The 21,931-nt window shown below is 43.9% G+C and overlaps 1 protein-coding gene and 1 long non-coding RNA gene across 5 annotated transcripts in view; both read left to right on the forward strand.

Annotated features, from left to right (window-relative positions):
* The window catches only part of MARCHF6 (membrane associated ring-CH-type finger 6), a 1,314,422-nt gene that overhangs the window by 1,103,640 nt on the left and 188,851 nt on the right, over window positions 1-21,931 (forward strand). The window lies entirely within an intron of this gene.
* On the forward strand, window positions 6,320-8,003 carry LOC141144754 (uncharacterized). The gene is made up of 2 exons (XR_012244455.1): window positions 6,320-6,829; window positions 6,868-8,003. It is a non-coding gene; the product is annotated as an uncharacterized lncRNA (long non-coding RNA).

Raw genomic sequence — 21,931 nt, forward strand, 5'->3', positions numbered from 1 at the left:
GGTGGGGGATATTTTCTTGGCACACTTTGGGCCCTTTAGTACTAATTGAGCATTGTTCAAACACCACGGCCTACCTGAGTATTGTTGCTGACCATCTCCATCCCTTTATGATTACAGTGTACCCATATTCAGATGGCTACTTCCAGCAGGATAATGCTGGATGTCACAAAGCTCAAATCATCTCTCTACTGATTTTTTGAACATGACAATGAGGTCACTGTACTCCAATGGCCCCCACAGTCACCAGAACTCAATGAAATAGAGCACCTTTGGGATCTAGTGGAACGGGATATTTACCTCATGGATAGGCAGCTGACAAATCTGCAGCAACTACGTAATGCTATCATGTCAATATGGACCAAAATTCTGAGGAATGTTTCCAACACTTTGTTGAATCTATGCCATGAAGAATTAAGGCAGTTCTGAAGGCAAAAGTGGGTCCAACCTGGTACTAGCAAGGTGTAACTAATAAAGTGGCTGGTGAGTGTATATCACTTCTATCTGTTATTTTCAAAGTTAATTAGATATTTTGTTCCTCAACCATATAGATGGTTATTTATATTTACCGCTGCAGATAGATATACAGACAGGTCCATAAATATTGGGTCATCGACACAATTCTAATCTTTTTGGCTCTATACACCACCACAATGGATTTGAAATGAAACAAACAAAACTGCAGACTTTCAGGTTTAATGTGAGGGTATTTACATCCAAATCAGGTGAACGGTGTAGGAATTACAACAGTTTGTATATGTGCCTCCCACTTTTTAAGGGGCCAAAAGTAATGGGACAATTGGCTGCTCAGCTGTACCATGGCCAGGTGTGTGTTATTCCCTCATTATCCCATTTACAAGGAGCAGATAAAAGGTCCAGAGTTCATTTCAAGTGTGCTATTTGCATTTGGAATCTGTTGCTGTCAGCTCTCAATATGAGATCCAATATGAGATCAGAGAGCTAGCAAAAACATTACCTGTGGCCAAATCAACTGTTTGGAACATCCTTAAAAAAAAAACGCACCGGTGAGCTCAGCAACACCAAAAGACCTGGAAGACCACGGAAAACAACTGTGGTGGATGACCGAAGAATTCTTTCCCTGGTGAAGAAACACCCTTCACAACAGTTGGCCAGATCAGGAACACTCTTCAGGAGGTAGGTGTACTTGTGTCAAAGTCAACAATCAAGAGAAGACTTCACCAGAGTGAATACAGAGGGTTCACCACAGGATGTAAACCATTGGTGAGCCTGAAAAACAGGAAGGCCAGATTAGAGTTTGCCAAACAACATCTAAAAAAGCCTTCACAGTTCTGGAACAACATCCTATGGACAGATGAGACCAAGATCAACTTGTACCAGAGTGATGGGAAGAGAAGAGTATGTAGAAGGAAAGGAACTGCTCATGATCCAAAGCATACCACCTCATCAATGAAGCATGGTGGTGGTAGTGTCATGGCGTGGGCATGTATGTCTGCCAATGGAACTGGTTCTCTTGTATTTATTGATGATATGATGATTTCACTTGCTGAAGACAAAACTGAAGGGAAAATGCCCCGAGAACAAGCAGGAACTGAAGACAGTTGCAGTAGGCCTGGCAGAGCATCACCAGGGATGAAACCCAGCGTCTGGTGATGTCTATGCATTCCAGACTTCAGGCTGTAATTGACTGCAAAGGATTTGCAACCAAGTATTAAAAAGTGAAAGTTTGATGGATGAGTGTTAATCTGTCCCATTACTTTTGGTCCCTTAAAAAGTGGGAGGCACATATACAAACTGTATATCCTACACCGTTCACCTGATTTGGATGTAAATACCCTCAAATTAAAGCTGAAAGTCTGCAGTTAAAGCACATCTTGTTTTATTTCAAATCTATTGTGGTGGTGTATAGAGCCAAAAAGATTAGAATTGTGTCAATGTCCCAATATTTATGGACCTGACTGTATGCATATACATTTCATATAGAATAAACTGTCTTTTTTTTTTTTTTTTTTTACAACTCGCATATTAACTAGATTATAGACCAAACTTTTTTTTAGGTTTTTAATCCGATTCATTGATTAATTGAAAAACAATAATCGGCCAAGGAATCAATTATGAAAATAATCGTTAGTTGCAGCCCTACAAGTATTGCAAGTACTGCACTTACATGTAATCCATAAAATCAAGCATGGTATAAACACAGGCAAAACACTGTTCTCTAAGATGGCGTCCAAGCCCTTCACTACACTTTCCAGTTTGAAAAAACTTTTATTGGTATAGCATAGTCGGTCGCACGTGCAGATGAGTTAGAAAAATTATCAATCAACGCCATGTCACTCATATTGTCCCCAATCATCACCACACCAGTTATATTGTCCCTGATCATCGCCACACCAGTTGCAGTGTCACCACACCAGTGATAGCGAGCAACAGTGTCCCCGATTAGTGCCATACCAGTTCTAGTGTCATCTGACCAGTATAAGTTAGCAGCAGTGTTTGCGATTGCTGCAACACTAGTCCTCAGTGTCACCAAACCAGTGCAGTCAGCAACAATGTTTCTGATCACCTCCACACCAGTGCAGTGTTGCCTTTGCCTGCCGCCTGTACTGACCCAGGCCTTTTTATTGACCACATTTCTGCCTGTTGCCTGGAACAATCTTTTTCCTGTTTGCTGACCATTTCTCTGCCTCAGGCCAACTCAGGGCTTGACAAATTTGCTTTGAATCTAGGAGCCAGTTAAAAGTTAGGAGTCAGTTTTTTTTAGAGTGGTATGGATTGTCAGTTCCTGGGGTAAGGCCAGTAATTTTCGCCCCCTAACCCTAACTCACAACGGAGCACCCAGTCAATACCTCCAATGTAATGCTGTTACATCAGGGTTATGGGCTGGCCAGAAAGAGTAAGGCTGGCAACAGATGGCACTGGTTGGCTCTGGCAGGTGGCACTGGTTAGCTTAGGCAGGTGGCACTGGTTTGGAACTGACAGATGGCACTGGTTGGCACCGGCAGGTGGCACCGGTTGGCACGTGGCACTGGTTTGGAACTGACAGATAGCACTGGCAGGTGGCACTGGTTTGGAACTGACAGATGGCACCGGTTGGCACTGGCAGGTGGCGCTGGGATGTGGCACTGATTGGCAGGTGGCACTGACAGATGGCATTGGCAGTGGCACTGATTGGCAGTGGCACTGGTTGTGATTGGCATGTGGCACTGGTTTGGAACTGACAGGTGGCACTTTTGGAACTGGCAGGTGGCGCTGATTGGCGGTGGCACTTGGCACTGATTGGCGGTGGCACTGGCAGGTAGCACTGGTTGGCGGTGGCAGGTGGCACTGGTTTGGAACTGACAGATGGCACTGGTTGACAACGGCAGGTGGCACTGATAGGCACGTGGCACTGGTTTGGAACTGACAGATGGCACTGATTGGCACATGGCACTGGTTGGTGGCATTGGTTTGGAGCTGACAGATGGCACTGGCAGGTGGAGCTGGCACATGGCACTGATTGGCAGTGGCAGATGGCACTGATTGGCAGTGACACTGGTTGGTACTGATTGGCAGTGACACTGGTTGGTACTGATTGGCAGTGGCACTGGTTTGGCACTGGCAGTGGCACTGGGTTGGCATTGGCAGGTGGCACTATTGGCACTGGCAGGTGGCACTGATTGGAGGTGGCACTGGTTGGCGGTGGCAGGTGGCACTGGTTGGCACTGGCAGGTGGCATTGGTTGGCACTGGCAGGTGGCACTGACAGATGGCACTGGGTGGCACTGGCAGGTTTCACACTGAGCTGAGTATAACTGTGTGTGAAACTGACAAGTAACAGAGACGAGCTGTCAGAATTGAGCTTAATGTCGGGTGGGCCGGACCCGGCAGCTATCAAACACCAGCCAATGATTGGGCTGCTTAAGAAAAGGAGCGGGGCCACATACACGTAGCGGTCCGCCCAGATCCCATCCCATTGGCTGGTGTCCCCTGACATCAAGCTCAATTCTGACAGATCCTCTCTCTCTTCTCTCGGTTATGTGTCAGTTTCACACACTCAGCGGCTCTGGCAAGCAACAAGTGCCGCACTGAGTGTGGAGAACGGAGGAGGAATGGCGGTCAATGTTAAATATCCATAGCACTGCATGTCTGGGGCATCGGGAGTTGCAGTGAGTGGGCTGGTGGCAGCCTAGGCGCCACGGTGCGGTTTCTGGTCGCAATGGCGACCTGGCGCCTGGGGTTTGTCGAGCCCTGTGCTAACTTATACTGGTTAGGTGACACTAGAACTGGTATGGCACTAATCGGGGGCACTGTTGCTGGCTTTCACTGGTGTAGTGACACTGCAACTGGTGTGGTGATGATCAGGGACAATATAACTGGTGTGGTGGTGATTGGGGACATATGAGTGACATGGCAATGATTGATAATATGACTGGTTTGGCAGTGACCAGGGAAATTGTACCTGGGGTGGCGATGATCAGGGGCAATATGACTGGTGTGGTGGTGATTACAGACAAAATCACTGGTGTGGCGGTGATCAGGGACACTGGGACTGGTGCAGCAGTGATCAGGAACATTGTAAGGGGTGTGACGATGATCATGGACAAAATGACTGACTGGTGGGGCAGTGATTAGGGGCACTGTAAGTGGGTGGCGGTGATTGGTGACAATGACTGGTGCGGCAATGATTAGGGACACTGACTGGCAGCACTGGTGTGGTGACATTGTACTGCAATGGCGGTGATCAGAGATAATTGCTGACGCCACTGACATACAGTGAAATCAGAGCAGCCATCCGATGTACAATATCACCGCCACAGTGGTATGATGTCACCATAATGTTTTTACACTCTGTCACCAGAGCAGTGCAGTGTTACCGTAGTAACACTGCACTACTCTAGGGAAGTGATTGTTTTTGTTATTTTTTGCACTATCTTTACTACTGAAAATGTGATTGCTGTGATTAGTGACAGCAATCACATGGTATCAGGGAACAGCACTCTGACTCGGTACTCGAATTGGTGATCCGCAGTGTCTGGTGGATACAGCTGTCACAAGATCGCAGTGATGCACATCCTTGGGGGGTGCGCACGAGGCACAGATCTGGGAGGATATACTGTTATGTTCTTCCAGATCAACACTTATCCCACCCAGCCACTGCATGTTAATGACCTCTAGAAGGTTTTACCCCCTTAAGGACCAGGGCATTTTTAGCTATTCAGCACCGTGCTACTTTAATTGGCAAATGGAGGAAAAAAAAGAGGTTTGGGAGAACAGCTTAATTAGGCCACATGCCTAGTACATGGATAGGAAGAAAACAAAAAGCAAATTGGACTTTTTAGGCTCAAAAGGTGTACAGACGCAGGCTGAACATAAAGTAGATTCAAAGTATTTATTAGTATCACAAGTTAAAAGGTATAGATAAAATAATGTACATTAAACAATATTACATTAGGCTGAATTGTCCGTGGCCGCAAGGCACAAAGTAGCATGAACCAATATACAATGATGAAATAGGTTGTAAACCAAACACCAACATGTTTCAGGGTCCTATTTGCTCCTTGTTCAGGGTAGATTTAAACAGCATTGGTAAACATCTTCTATAAAATAAAACACTCCCGTGGGTCCTGTCTGAGCCGCTGGGGGGGGGGGGGGGGGGTCCTTTGGCGCTTCCATTTTCCACTTCATTGGATCCTGCGATATTGTTTTTAAATTTTGGTTGGCTGTGTGCTGTGTATCCACTCTCTGGCATTGCGAGTAACTTCTCAGCTACCGCTCTCTCTTATCCGCCTTGTTTATATTGCAGAGTGACTGCTATTATGTTCTAATATGTGTTTTATTTTATAGAAGATGTTTACCAATTATGTTTAAATCAACCCTGAAGAAGGAGCATATAGGACTCCGAAACATGTTGGTGTTTGGTTTACACACCTATTTCATCATTGTATATTGATTGACATTACTTTGTGCCTTGCGGCCACTGACAATCTAACTTAGGGTCCTTTCACACTGGGGCGGTTTGCAGGCGCTATTGCGCTAATAATAGCGCCTGCAAACCGACCCGAAAGTGCCGCTGCTTTAATTCCAGTGTGAAAGCCCCGAGGGCTTTCACACTGGAGCGGTGCGCTAGCAGGACTTCGGAGCGGTGAAGGAGCGGAGTGTATACCGCTCCTGCCCATTGAAATCAATGGGACGGCACAGCTATACCGCCGGCAAAGCGCCTCTGCAGAGGTGCTTTGTGGTGGTTTTAACCCTTTCTCGGCCCCAGTGTGAAAGGGGCCTTAGTGTAATATTGTTGTATGTACATTATTTAATCTATACCTTTTTAATTTTTAATACTAATAAATACTTTGAATCTACTTTATGTTCAGCCTGCGTTTGTATACCTTTTGAGCTTAAAAAGTCCCGTCTGCTTTTTTGGGGAGTTTTCTTCCTATCCTACTTAACTAGCAATTGCGTGGTCATGCAACATTGTACGCAAATATATCTGCCCTTTTTTTTTTTTTTTTTACACAAATAGAGATTTCTTTTAGTGGTATTTGATCACCACTGTTTTTTTTTTTATTTTTTGCTATATAAACAAAAAAAAACTAAACATTTTGGGGAAAAAAAACAATATAACACTATTTTCTACTTTCTGTTAGAAAACATATCTAATAGAAAGATCAAATTTCTAAATAAATTTAGGCCAAAATGTATTCTGCTACATTTCTTTGGTAAAAAAAAAAAAAAAGAAAAAAAAAATCCTAGATCACTGTTGCTATGCACGCAGAGTTCTTTGTGTTTGTACACACAGAACTCTTTGTGTGTGATTGGACACAGTTGATCAGCAGGTTTCAGCAGGTTGCAGCTGAAATCATTGGGACACTCCCGAGGTGCAGATCTGGGAGGATGTACTGGTACATCCTCCCAGATCGACACTTGTCCCACATGGCCATTTATATGCAGTGGCCAGGCGGGAAGGGGTTCATATATTAAAAACAAGGGTTGATGTTAATTGTGTTTTAGCCAGTATAGAGGGAGAAAACAGATCTAAAAAGAAAGCAAGTAGAGTTTTTGGTACAGGCCCTTGAACTGGCAATGGGTAGCAACTACTTTTGGCATGACAAAGTTCTACAGGCAAAAAGGAATTGCAATGGGGCCAAATATGCCCCTATTGTGGCTAATGTTTGTAGGAGTAGGTGGGAGAAGCAGGACATGTATAGGTTATGTAGACTAGAATTAAAGTTATACAAAAGGTACATTAATGATGTTATAATAATATGGGAGGGGTCTGACGAATCAGTTCAAGAATTTTTGAGAGAGATTAATACTAACAAGCACAATATTTCCTTTTTAGGAAATTATAATAATTATCTGGATCTGGTGGTATAGGAAAAAAGGACAAAAACTAGGCACACATACTCATTTCAAGGAAGCAGACCACAATGGGTACATTCTCATGGGAAGCTGTCACCACCCAAGGTGGTTGGGAGCAATCCCTAAGCCCTGGTTCACATTGATGCGATTTGGCATGCAATTTGACATGTCAAATTGCATGCCAAATCGGCGGGAATTGCCGGCAATGGTAGCATCCGAAGCCCTGGTCCACATTGATGCGATTTGGCATGCGATTTGACATATCAAACCGCTTGCCAAATCGGCGGGAATTGCCGGCAATGGTAGCATCCGAATCGGTGCAATGCCGCATTTACGGCACCGCACCGATTCCCAAAAGTAGTTTTTGTACTACTTTTGGCAATTTCGAAGTGCAATTTCCGTTGACATCTATGCAGAAACCCGCACAGATGTCTCTGAAATCGCTCCCGAAGTCAGGATTGACATGCGGGAATGAAATTGTGCGAGTTCAGCTGAACTCGCACAATTTCATTCCCACAGTCACTGTGAACCAGGGCTAAAGGACAATGAATGTGGATAAAGAGAAATTTTGATGTGTAAACACATTTTGAAGCCCAGGCAGACATTCTATTGGAAAGGTTTAGCCTTAGGGGATATAAAATTAAATTCTTGGATATAGTAAAAAAAAAAAAAAAAAAAAAAAAAAACAAATGAAAAGAATTGATAGGGGACTATTATTGAGAGAGAAAAAGAAAGAAAAAAAAATGTTGGGATTGTGTTCTCTATGGTGTTTAATTGACTGTATAGGACCATGGAGAAAATAGTAAGGAAGCATTGACCTATACTCCTCATGGATAACGTATTAGTGAAAATGCTCCCCAAACAGCCAAAGTTTGTATATAGAAGGCCACCCATATTAAGAAATAAAATATTAAAGGATGTACGGAAAAAAGTCACTTTTATGGACCAGGTGGGGTTTTTAAAATGTGGCAGGTGTATCCGCTGCAGAACAATTAAGAGTAGGGGAAGAAAAAACACTAATTTTGAATTTAGGTATAACAGATACAGGTAATGAATTTCCTTATCTCATAACTGTAACAGTAGCCATGTCACATATTGATTGGAATGCCAGTGTGGGCTTCAGTATGTGGGCAGGATGAAGAGAAAGTTGGGGAACATATAAACAATATAAAGAAGGAATTGCAGAAACATTGCGTTTCTAACCATTTCAGACTGTTCATAATAGGGATCCCATGTTGTTGTTCTGTGGTAAATAGGATAGATAAACACTGCAGGGGTACATATATGAGAAGAGCTGTCTTAACCACTTGACCTCCAGAAGGTTTTAACCCCTTCATGAACAGGGCATTTTTTTTTGCTATTCAGCACTGTGCTACATTCTTGGTAAGTACGTGATCATGCAACATTGTACACAAATAAAATTTGTATTTTTTTTTTTTACACAAATAGAGCTTTCTTTTAGTGGTATTTGATCACCACTAGGTTTTTTTATGTTTCGCTATATTAACTGTACCTGTTGCCCGTTCCCAGTATGTTTATATATAATAATAAGTTCTCTGTGCGTCACGTACTTGGCAACGTCCAACATTTCCATTCCTTCAGGCCTTATTGTGATTGGTGTTTGTTCACCATTGCTAGAGGTGCTGGAATCTAATACCTGGTGTTTCGTGTTGGAGATCACGGAGTAACAAATGGTTTCAGTAGAGTTGAAGGCTTGACATTTGGTGGTCTCATGGTGTGAGTTTCGAAAACAGTGTGACCAGCCTTAGGAGGTTTTAAGATGATTCGTGAGCTGGATTCAGCAAAATCTGCAGTGACACATGAGTTGCTGTATCGGATGTTAGTAACTTGGTTGATTGTTTGCTGTAGCTACCTTGCCGAATATATTGTGGGTTGGTGTATAGGGCTTAAGGTGCAACTGTGTGCATATTGTTTTGGCTTAGGACAAATTGCTAGGTCTGTCTTGCAGGGTCATCGGAGGTTGTAAATAAGATGATGGATGACTTCTTCGACCTGCACAAGTTGTTCTAAAACATTGAGCTTGACTAAGGATGCTGCTTTCTTTCTCTTCATCTGAAAGGCTTCGAGTTGCTTCCCTCTTCATAGCTCATTGCTCTTCCAGCTTTACCCTAACTTCTCTTAAAACTGTCCCATCCCCCTCCGAACACCTATGCTGACTAATCTGTGTAAGAAAGATGTATATACTTACCTATTTTGAGGCTGCTCCAGTCTGGTCACGTGATCCCATTCCCGTGTCAGCACGGCTGCAGGGGAGAGGAGGAAGCGCTGATAACAGGTAGGCAAACCTGTGTGTGACGTCACCACATCAGGCTCTATAAGCTGTTGTCAGAGAGATCACATGAACAGAGTGGGCAAAAAATTAAGAAGCATACATCTTTTTTACATAAGATAAAGCATAGGTGTTAGGAGGGGAGGAAACAGTTTTAAGAGTAGTTAGGGTTAAGCTTGTATTCCAGTTTAAGATAATTGCAGTACAGCAGATGTAGTTTTTTGAAGTGTAAGAAGAGAATGACTTTCCTAAGCCCTGTCTCTGTGAGGTAATAACAATAACTGAGGGAACATGGATGAAACTGAGAAGCTCTAGCTAGAACTGAACTAACTAGTATTAAACGGAGGAAGACAAAGGGAGATGCCAAACACATAAGTTAATAAGTTGTGGCTCTAAGCCGTTACTAGATGTTGGCATACTGCAGAAGAATAACTGATGCAATTCATGACAGCACTGAAAAAAAAACATACCTGGGACAGAACTACTACTGTAAAAATATAAAATAAGATACTGCGCTAACGAAAAACTAAACCTACGTGAGCTGCGACTAAAAAGTAGTAAACAACACAGTCTAATAATAATAAAAAAGTCGCGCTAAAAATGTGAGAAATGGCAAAAAACAAGTGCCTATAGCCTCATAGAGGGATATGAATAGGAGTGAAAATATATTAAATTCATAAGACACAGATATGATTTCTATGGCTGCAGAGAGTGAAACAGTAATGTGACGTGATAGAGGCAGCAGATGGATGCCTCAAAACACCATGACAGATATGTCAAACAAAAATCACTGTGACAAATAAATGTCTCAAAAAAAACCATGACAAACATAAATAAAAAAATAAATAAAAAATTCAATGTATAATGTGAACAGATCTTTAGAAGCACAGATATTGTCCTTGGTTTGCACACATAGAACAATAATGGTAATAGTCCATATGCTATATATAAATCAAATGCAGGAAAAATGGAAAAAGTTAAAATTAAAATAAATGAAAAATATCCCCAGGTGACAAGTGAATGTTGATAATCTTGCTGCAGTGAATAGGGTGCGTTGATAAACCTCCACCTTCAAAAACTGCTGCCTCTTACCAAAAAACGTTGGTCTCTTAGTTATAGGAGACCTTACTGGGCAGATGGCTGCAACCCCAGCCCGGGATCTGTGAGACAGGTACTGGATATCATCCGGTCTGCAAGGTCTGCAAGAACCCCCTCCACCAACCGCACCAGGATAGGTTGGATATATCACCATAAAAGAAATAAACAGCTCCACATAGCGTAAAACCTTACATTTATTGAATAAAAAAACAGGGAATACACTTACAAGCGTCAGTAGTATATAGGCGTACAAAGAAAGCCGGCCGGCTCCAAAACAACCCGTAGCTTCCGGGTACTCGAATCGCGGTGTCGTCGGGACGCGGCTCCTCCTCCCTACGTCATTTCGTCACAACAGGACGTGGTCACATCCACTGGGGTTGCAGCCATCCGCCCAGTAAGGTCTCCTATAACTAAGAGACCAACGTTTTTTGGTAAGAGGCAGCAGTTTTTGAAGGTGGAGGTTTATCAACGCACCCTATTCACTGCAGCAAGATTATCAACATTCACTTGTCACCTGGGTATATTTTTCATTTATTTTAATTTTAACTTTTTCCATTTTTCCTGCATTTGAGTTATATATAGCATATGGACTATTACCATTATTGTCCTATGTGTGCAAACCAAGGACAATATCTGTGCTTCTAAAGATCTGTTCACATTATACATTGAATTTTTTATTTATTTTTTTATTTATCTTTGTCATGGTTTTTTTGAGACATTTATTTGTCACAGTGATTTTTGTTTGACATATTCTGTCATGGTGTTTTGAGGCATCCATCTGCTGCCTCTATCACGTCACATTACTGTTTCACTCTCTGCAGACATAGAAATCATATCTGTGTCTTATGAATTTAATATATTTTTTTATCACTAAATTAAATTGCACAGTGATTTTCACTCCTATTCATATCCCTCTATGAGGCTATAGGCACTTGTTTTTTGCTATTTCTCACATTTGTAGCGCAACTTTTTTATTATTATTAGAACTACTACTGTGTTTGTATATGGAATCTTCTCTCGACTTGAACTTTGGATAATGCCTCTGTCTGCAGCCTGCCTTGACTTCTTTGGTGGGTAACTCTGTAACAGGAGAAGTTCAGTCCAGAACATACCAAAAGCCTTGTGTTGGGAACACTACTCTGTATGTGATGACTCACCCCATGCATACAATTAGAGCTATACCGGTGGGAGGATTTTTGAGAGCATGCAGATATTGCTCCATGGAGGAATCTTTTGAGATGCAATGTGAGATAATTAAAACTCAGCTCTGAGAGAGTTTCCCTGCGTGGAGCATTGACCATGGTATTCACTTAACTAGGTAGCGGAATCACAGTGAACTTTTTGGCAGCAAGCGGAAGTAGAAACAACAAAAGAAAAAAATACAATGTTGGAAGAGTTTTTGGAAAAGGGATAGTTTCTTTTGGCACAACATTTTCGAAACAATATCACCAGATTATTCATATTAAAAAAAAAAAAAAAAACCTTCCCATATTGTATACAGATAAAGATTTACTTCTTATTTTACAACAGGGCTGCAGGTTTTCTAACCATAGGGCCCCCACCTTGGGCTCACTCCTTTCTCCAAGCATGTTCACATTCAAAAGACAAATCTCCTACTTGGCTCACTTGTATAGGTTCTTATGCTTATGGTTTGAACACAAGTATTGTCTTTTAATTTTATACACAAATGCTTTTAAATCTTTAGTCACGGTGAGCAATTTGAAATTGAACATTATATAAACTGCGCAACTGCTTAATTTGTGGGGTGCACAATATGTCCCTTGAGGATTCGCATTGGTGAGCATTTTAGCAACTTGAGTAATCCACAAGCCAAACAGATATCTAATGTCTCAAGACATTTTAAAGAAATTTACAGGGTGATACCACTCCTTTTTAGATATTGTGGAATAGTAAGAGTGCAATCATTACCTAAAGGGGGAGATGGGCATCGTAAATTGCAGGAAGCAGCATAGTGGATTCACGTATTGCAAACTTGGGTAGCCAAAGGGTTATACCTAAGATGGGACCTGGATCTGCATCTGAATTGATACGCTATCTAACTGTACGCTATCCAACTCTTAATGATCCAACTGTGTGTTAACTAACTGCACATAACCTAACTGTACATTATCCAACCATACATTATCCACCTGTGCGTTATTGAACCATACTTTGTCGACCTGTGTGTTATCCAACTGCACATTATCCAACTATACCCATGAAAATATTCGGTTCTTGCAGCTGTTTTTATTCAGTTGACTTAAAGTGGTTGTTAACCCACTCTGCTAAGTTTCTATAATCTGCTTGGTCTCCTTATGCTAGATGCTCCTGTCTCTGTGATTTATTTAAAAAATGCTTTCTTTACTTTATCTCAGAGTGGCGATCATGTGACCCGCTGCCTCACTGCTCTCCCCGTCTGACAGATGCAGCAGGCGAGGCCGAAATTCTCCCCCTGACGGCAGTCAGGAGGGGAGAAGGAGGGAGCCGGCGGGTCATGTGGTCACTGATCGGCGCTCTGAGATGAGGTAAAGAAGGCATTTTTTTAATAAATCACAGAGACAGGAGCATCTAGCATAAGGAGACCAAGAGGATTATGCAGGATTTAAAATATTTTTTCAGCTGCTGGGGGGGAGGGGGTGGGCTCTTGACACACAGCAGACAGGGAGGGAGGGTTGAGAGAGCACAGAGACGAGACAGGAGAGCTGCGAATGACGAAGGCACGTAAACTGACCACGGTGTCAGGGCTCACCAGCCATGATATACCATGGTCAGTTTACAGGGGGGAGGGTATAGCCAGAAAGGATCAGCCAGGTATTTCAGGTGATACGGGGGCCAAATTACATAGCACAAACATTGTATAACATGCTTTAAAGGAGCAGGATCATTTTTTTTTCTTTTAGGTTAACAAACACTTTAATTGATATTCCACTATTAATGTAGTATATATGATTTTCTTTATTTTATTTTGACTCAATATCTGCTATTATATATTGTATTTATTCTTTGTTGTGGTGACAGATGAATTGAATGATAGCTTGCCTTCTCTCTCCAGCAGAGTACCTAATGGTTAAATGACTAATTGTGATCACAGCTGGGGTGTTTAGCTTGCCATATACCTGCTAGTTGGTTATGTCAGACTAAGGCTGGGTTCACACTGGTCCGACAAACGCTCCGACATTGGGAGCTCATGTCGCATGACGTGTGAAATTCAATGTTTCCCTATGGGAGCCGTCCTAACTGGTCCAACACAAGTCGTTCCGACTTTAGAAATGCTCCCTGTACAACTTTGGTCCGACTTTGATCCTACTTCAGCCCATTGACTATCGTTGAAGTTGGATCAAAGTCGTATCGCCGTCTCGCATGATCTGACTTCGGCATGCAACTTGTGCTCAGATGATCTTCAGGGGGAACTCCGCGCTAAATTTTAAATAAAAAAACGGCATGGGCTCCCCCTCCAAGAGCATACCAGGCCCTTGGGTCTGGTATGGACCTTAAGGGGAACCCCCAACGCCGAAAAAATGGCGTGGGAGTCCCCCCCAAATCCATACCAGACCCTTATCCGAGCACGCAACCCGGTCGGTCAGGAATGGGGACAAGCGAGCGCCCCCCCCCCCGAACCGTACCGGGCCGCATGCCCTCAACATGGTGGGGTGGGTGCTTTGGGGCAGGGGGGCGCCCTGTGGCCCCCCACCTCAAAGCACCTTGTCCCCATGTTGAGGACAAGGGCCTCTTCCCGACAATCCTGGCTGGGGGGCTTATCGGAATCCTGGAGCCCCCTTTACTAAGGGGGCCCCCAGATCCCGGCTCCCACCCTTTGTCAATGAGTATGGGGTACATCGTACCCATTCACCTAGGGAAAAAAGTGTCAATGAAAAAACACAGTACACAGGTTTTTAAAGTAATTTATTAGGCAGTTCCAGGGGTCTTCTTCCGACTCCGGGGGTCTTCTTTCGACTTCGGGGGACTCTCCGGCGTCCTGATCTTCTGCCGGCTCCTCCACTATCTTCTGCAGCTCTTTTGCTAGCGGTGGCCCGGACTTCTGCCTTCTTGTCTTCTTCCCTTCTTCCCTCTTCTCTTGTTCCGATGTTGACACGATGCTCTCTCCAGCTGGAATGCTCTCTGAGCGCTCCGCAATGGACTTATATAGGCGGTGACCCCGCCCCCTTATGAGGTCACAGTCCCGAGGCATGCTGGGACTGTGCCGTCATAAGGGGGCGTGGTCAACATCACCTGATGAAGGCAAAAAAAACCTTATGAAGCATAATCCAATTTGCTCCAGCAGGGAAAAAATAATTCCTTCCTGATCGCCCAGGGGGCAAATGGATATTCCCTGGATCAAAAATCTCTGGTGTTATTACTTATAAATGTTAATATCCAGATATATTTTGGGCATTTAGGAATGCATCCAGTTCTTCATTTTTTTATTTTTTTTTTTTACACTTTACTGAGCTGGCCAGAACTAGTTCTTGAAATAGTCTGCTCCACATTTGCAAAGCCCTTACTGTGAAGAAGCCTTTTCTGTATGTGGAGGTAAATCTCTTTTCCTCCAGGCATAAAGAGTGCCCCCTTGTTCTTTGTAACCTGGACCTAAAAATGAATAACTCTACATCAAGTTCACTATATGGACCACCTATGTATTTATATATGGTTATGATAATTCCCCTTGAAGCGGTTCTTCACCCCGGAAATACTGTAGCTGCTGACTTTTATTAATAAGACAATTATCTGTCCAAGGATCCAGGGCTGTCCTCACCCGAGCTAGCTCTTTAGCTGTATTCGTGTTCAGGCGCTAGCATATTTACTTTGGGAAGTTTGAATGCTTGTGGCTTCACAGCCAGCTTCCCACTGCACATGTGCGAGCTGTGCTGTGCTTTGTGAATAGTTCCACAGCTTTCTGGGACCTGTGAATTGTCCCAGAAGGCTGCAGGGGAAGGAAGGGGTGGCCGAACCTCCGCATGGATCACCGCAGCAATCTGATGTGAAAAGTGGCAGTGGATACCTGTCAAAACCAGGTACCCCCCTCCCAAGAAAGGAAAAAAAAATGAAGTGCCTACACTTAAAGAGGAAGGTGGAGGAGGCAAACAAGCAGAACTTCTCCTTTTGGGCAAAGTTCCGCTTTAATTAAGTTAATCTATTATTTCTTCATAGCTGAGCTCCTCCATGCCTCTTAATAGTTTGGTTGCCCTTCTCTGCACTCTCTACAGTTCTTCAATATCAATTTTGTAAACTGTTGCCCAAAATTGATCTGCATATTCCAGGTGAGGTCTAATGGTTTCTTTCTCTCTCTCCCCCCCCCCTCTCTCTCTCTCCCCTCTCTCTCTCCTCTCTCTCTCCTCTCTCTCCCCTCTCTCTCTCCTCTCTCTCCCCTCTCTCTCTCCTCTCTATCCCCTCTCTCTCTCCCCTCTCTCTCTCCTCTCTCTCGCTCTCCCCTCTCCTCTCTCTCTCCCCTCTCCTCTCTCTCTCCCCTCTCCTCTCTCTCTCCCCTCTCCTCTCTCTCTCCCCTCTCCTCTCTCTCTCCCCTCTCCTCTCTCTCTCCCCTCTCTCTCTCTCTCTCTCTCTCTCCCTCTCCTTCTCTCTCTCCCCCTCCCTCCCTCTCTCTCTCCCCCTCCCTCGCCCCTTCTCGCTCTCTCCCTCTCCCTCTCTCTCTCCCCCTGCCTCTCTCTCTCCCCCTCCCTCTCTCTCTCCCCCTCCCTCCCCTTCTCTCTCTCTCTCTCTCTCCCTCTCTCTCTCTCCCTCCCTCTCTCTCTCTCCCTCTCTCTCTTTCTCTCTCTCTCTCTCTCTCTCTCTCTCTCTCCCTCCCTCTCTCTCTCTCTCTCTCTCTCTCTCTCTCTCTCTCCCAACCTCTCTCCCACCCTCTTTCTCTCTCCCACCCTCTTTCTCTCTCCCACCCTCTTTCTCTCTCCCAACCTCTCTCTCTCCCCCTCTCTCTCCTCTCACTTTCTCCCCTCTCTCACTCCCCCTGCCTCCTTCCCCCCTCTCTCACTCCCCCTGCCTCCTTCCCCCCCTTCTCCCCCCCTCTCCTCTCCCACTCTTCTTAATTTACAGCATTTATGCACACTATCGAATAATCGTGTGCATATTAGTGAGATTTCTATTCACTACCTGTTCTGCCTGAAAGTCCATCAAGTAGACCATAATCGGAGTGATTTTCCATCACTCACTTCTTTTCAGTGTGACAGGTGTAAAAAAAAAAAGGAACAGAAGAGAAATCTCCTGCATCTCAGACGAGGACGCATGTACCATTTAACAACTTCCCGCCCGGCCTATAGCAGAATGACGGCCGGGCGGTGGTTCCGTTATCCTGACATATGACGTCTTTCAGAATAACCCCTAGCATGCGCCCAGTTATTTGGGGATGGCGCGTGTCCCTCGGACAGAGCGCTTCCCTGATCACGGTAAACAGCCAATGAAGTTCACAATCACAGCCGGTCACAAATTTAAACACAAATCGTGTGAGGAGGGATCAGTAAGTGATCAGTGTATTGTCTGTACTGTATTACTGTGCACAACATGCCCCCCCAATAAAGAGAACCTGTCAGGAGTTCTGTCAGTCCATCTGGATCTGTCACAGCCCATCTGTCACACAGGACCGTCATCGGTACCTCCATCTGTACCGCCACACAGGCCTGCCATTAGTACCTCCATCAGTACCGCCACACAGGCTCACCACTAGAACCGCCATCTGTACCACCACACAGGCCTGCAACTAATACCGCTATCCACACAGGGCCGCCACTAATACCGCCTCCAGTATATCCACACAGGCCAGCCACTAGTACCGCCATTGGTACGCCACACAGGCCTGCCACTAATACCGCCATTGGTATATCCACACAGGCCCACCACTAGTACCGCCACACAGGCCCGCCACCAGTACCACCAGCAGTACCATCACACGGGCCCGCCAATAAGTTCCGCTATCATGTCTCAAAGGGTTTACACACCTGAGGAGGCATATGCTATCCTTACCATGTCCGATGATGAGAGCAGCGGGGAGCTCCCATCATCCAATTCTGGTTTGGAATAGGAGCCAGTAGAGAGTAATGGATCGGAGTCCGAGTCAGAGGAGGAAACCGTCCCTCCTAAAGGAATAAGGAGATCAGGACCAAGATCAGAAGACCTGCCTACCACCAGCAGTGACGGACCCCAGGAAGAGGAGCCCAGTACCAGTACTGGAAGTACACACCCAACCTGAAGAATACAGTCCTACCTTCCCGATGCCCTGGCAAACCCCTTATGGTTGCCTGTCAGCTCAGGGTCCGCTATAATCCCCCCTTTCACCGCACAGCCAGGTGTGCAGCCTAACACTACAAATTTTTCAGAATTGGATTATTTTTAATTTAATTTTTCCACAAGATTTGTTGTGGAATATGGTGGATCAAACCAATCTGTATGCAGAGCAATTTATTGCTGCCAACCACAATTCATCCTATGCCCGCATGTTCCAGTAGCGATGTCTCACACTGGACGAATTTAAATTGTTTTTGGGCCTTACGTTCAATATGGGGCTTACAAAGAACGAACGAACTCCATGCCTACTGGTCCACCAACCCCATCCACCACATGCCAATATATTCTGCTGTCATGTCCAGGACACGCTACGACATGATCATGCATTTCCTACATTTTAATGATAATTTGCAGTGCCCTCCCTGAGATCACCCCAGCCACTAATTATACAAAATACGCCCCCTAATAAATTAATTTTCCCAGTGACTTGCTAAAGTGTTTATCCTGGACCAAAACATTTGTGTCGACGAATCCCTTATATATTTTCCTGGCCGACTGCACTTCAAGCTGTATATCCCAAGTACGAGAGCCAGGTACGGGTTGAAATTGAATAAATTGTGTGATGGAGCCAGTGGGTATGTATATACCTTCTGGATTTATGAAGGCAAAGACTCCCAGCTCCAGCTCCGTGAGTACATATATTATAACCAGTGGGAAAATTGTCTGGGAGCTGGCATACCTCCTGTTCAAAAAAGGATACTGTGACAGACTCACCCGGGACAGAGGCTTTTGAAAGGGAATGAATGCCAGCCTCTTGCCTACCGATTATGGGCCCTGGCATTCGGGGGAACGGTGCGCTTTGTGAGCTGCATGACTAGGGACCCTTGAGGTGGTGTTACTTTGGATTCGCGTCCTTGTCCCCCAGGACACACAGACTCTGGGAACCCTGTGTATGCCATATTGGAAATGGTGACTGGGAGGGTATGTCTTGCTTAAACGGGACAGTAATTATTATCCACAATATCTCCCAGGATATATGTAAAGACTATTCTTGGTTTGTTTGATTCTGAACTCCACATGTTAGTTGATAGAGCTGATCACATTGGCCTCTAGAAATGGGTAGGAGACAGACAGTCTACTCATACTATAGTTTGTTGCCTACTAGGCTGAGGGGGGGGGGGGAGATCACTGTTTGTATTGTTAATTTTAATTAGCTCCTGCTATTGTGTTTATACTACTGTGTGAAGCTCGGTGGCCACAAGTCTGCCCAAAGGTCATGTCTCTGAATCACCTAGTCTGGGTAAATGATTTAGTAAACTAGCTCATGTTAATTAGGTTAATTAGTTTACAGTTGTATTGTTAGAGTAAAGTTGTATGAGCAGGAGGGGGGAACCTCCTCTTTAACGGTATATAATGACTTGTACTTTTGGTTCTAATAAATGAGTCCATGTTAGCAGCTAAGCAAGTCTCATCTTGTTTTGTGCTTGGGAGTGGTTGGATCAGCCAGCCCCTTTTTCGTCACCTTTACCGTAAACAAACACTGGCATGCGGTTAAAAAAAAAAAAAAAAAAAAGGAAGGGCTTCCCACAAAATCTATTGACAAAAAAATTACAAAACAGAGAATCGGCATTCATGAGAAATGAGGAAGTGTTGGCCATGAAGTGGAGAGACAAAAAAGATGTCCACATCCTCTCTACGATCCACAATGACACCTTGGTGGAGATCCAGAGAAGACGCTGCCCTGTTGTAAAGCCTGAATGTATCCACAACTACAATCTGTCCATGGGGGGGTGGACTTAAATGATCAGATGCTACAACCATATTTGTCAACCCGAAAGTCCTGTTATTGGTATAAGAAAGTTGCATTTCATCTGTTTCATGGCCCTGTTTAATTTGTTTGTCTGCTACCAAAAGTCAATTGAAAACCAACAAATCACCTACCTCAAGTATATTGAAGACATCGTCACTTCCCTGATTTACCAACAAGGACTCTCCCCAGGAAGCATTCGCTCTGATGGTGTGAGTCGACTTCATGAGCAACATTTTACCTATGACATTCCCTCCAAGAATCCGGAAGAAGTTGCCACAAGAGATGTTGTGTATGCAGCAGAGGAGGAGTTAGAAGAGATACCAGCTATTATTGTCCCTCCCAACCTGACCTGTGCATCGGAGATTGCTTCAGAAGTAACCACACATCCATTAGATATTAATTCCCCTTATTTTTAACAGACTGCCATTTCAAGTACCTGTGTGGATCATTTGCCTGCTACCATGTTTCTACCTTCCATGTTAACTGACCCTGGCCTGTTTACCGACGATGTCTTTGCCTGCCATTTTAACCACTTAAGGACCGGACCATTATGCTGCTTAAGGACCAGAGGACTTTTTCCAATTTGGCACTGCGTCGCTTTATGACCCCATTTTGGAAAGTAGACACCCCAAGCTATTTGCTGAGAGGCATGTTGAGTCCATGGAATATTTTAGATTTTGACACAAGTTACGGGAAAGTGACAAATTTATTTTATTTTTTTTTGCACAAAGTTGTCACTAAATGATATATTGCTCACACAGGCCATGGGCATATGTGGAATTGCACCCCAAAATACATTTAGCTGCTTCTCCTGAGTATGGGGATACCACATGTGTGGGACTTTTTGGGAGCCTAGCTGCGTACAGGGCCCCGAAAACCAATCACCACCTTCAGGATTTCTAAGGGTGTAAATTTTTGATTTCACTCTTCACTGCCTATCACAGTTTCGGAGGCCATGGAATGCCCAGGTGACACAAACCCCCCCCCCCCCAAATGACCCCATTTTGGAAAGTAGACACCCCAAGCTATTTGCTGAGAGGCATGGTGGGTATTTTTGCAGCTCTCATTTGTTTTTGAAAATGAAGGAAGACAAGAAAAAACATTTTTTTTTTTTTCTTTTTTCAATTTTCAAAACTTTGTGACAAAAAGTGAGGTCTGCAAAATACTCACTATACCTCTCAGCAAATAGCTTGGGGTGTCAACTTTCCAAAATGGGGTCATTTGGGGGGTTTTGTGCCACCTGGGCATTTCATGGCCTCCGAAACTGTGATAGGCAGTGAAGAGTGAAATCAAAAATTTACGTTCTTAGAAAGCCTTAAGGCGGTGCTTGGTTTTTGGGGTCCCGTACGCGGCTAGGCTCCCAAAAAGTCTCACACATGTGGTATCCCCGTACTCAGGAGAAGCAACAGAATGTATTTTGGGGTGTAATTTCACATATTCCCATGGCATGTTTGAGCAATATATCATTTAGTGACAACTTTGTGCAAAAAAAAAAAAAAATTGTCTCTTTCCCGCAACTTGTGTCACAATATAAAATATTCCATGGACTCGACATGACTCTCAGCAAATAGCTTGGGGTGTCTACTTTCCAAAATGGGGTCATTTGGGGGGGTTTTGAACTGTCCTGGCATTTTATGCACAACATTTAGAAGCTTATGTCACACATCACCCACTCTTCTAACCACTTGAAGACAAAGCCCTTTCTGACACTTTTTGTTTACATGAAAAAATTATTTTTTTTTGCAAGAAAATTACTTTGAACCCCCAAACATTATATATTTTTTTAAAGCAAATGCCCTACAGATTAAAATGGTGAGTGTTTCTTTTTTTTTTCACACAGTATTTGCGCAGCGATTTTTCAAACGCATTTTTTGGGGAAAAAACACACTTTTTTAAATTTTAATGCACTAAAACACACTATATTGCCCAAATGTTTGATGAAATAAAAAAGATGATCTTAGGCCGAGTACATGGATACCAAGCATGACATGCTTTAAAATTGCGCACAAACGTGCAGTGGCAACAAACTAAATACATTTTTAAAAGCCTTTAAAAGCCTTTACAGGTTACCACTTTAGATTTACAGAGGAGGTCTACTGCAAAAATTACTGCCCTCGATCTGACGTTCGCGGTGACCCCTCACATGCATGGTGCAATTGCTGTTTACATTTGACGCCAGACCGACGCTTG

Source organism: Aquarana catesbeiana, linkage group LG05, assembly GCF_042186555.1.
Source record: "Aquarana catesbeiana isolate 2022-GZ linkage group LG05, ASM4218655v1, whole genome shotgun sequence".
Taxonomy (NCBI): Eukaryota; Metazoa; Chordata; class Amphibia; order Anura; family Ranidae; genus Aquarana; species Aquarana catesbeiana.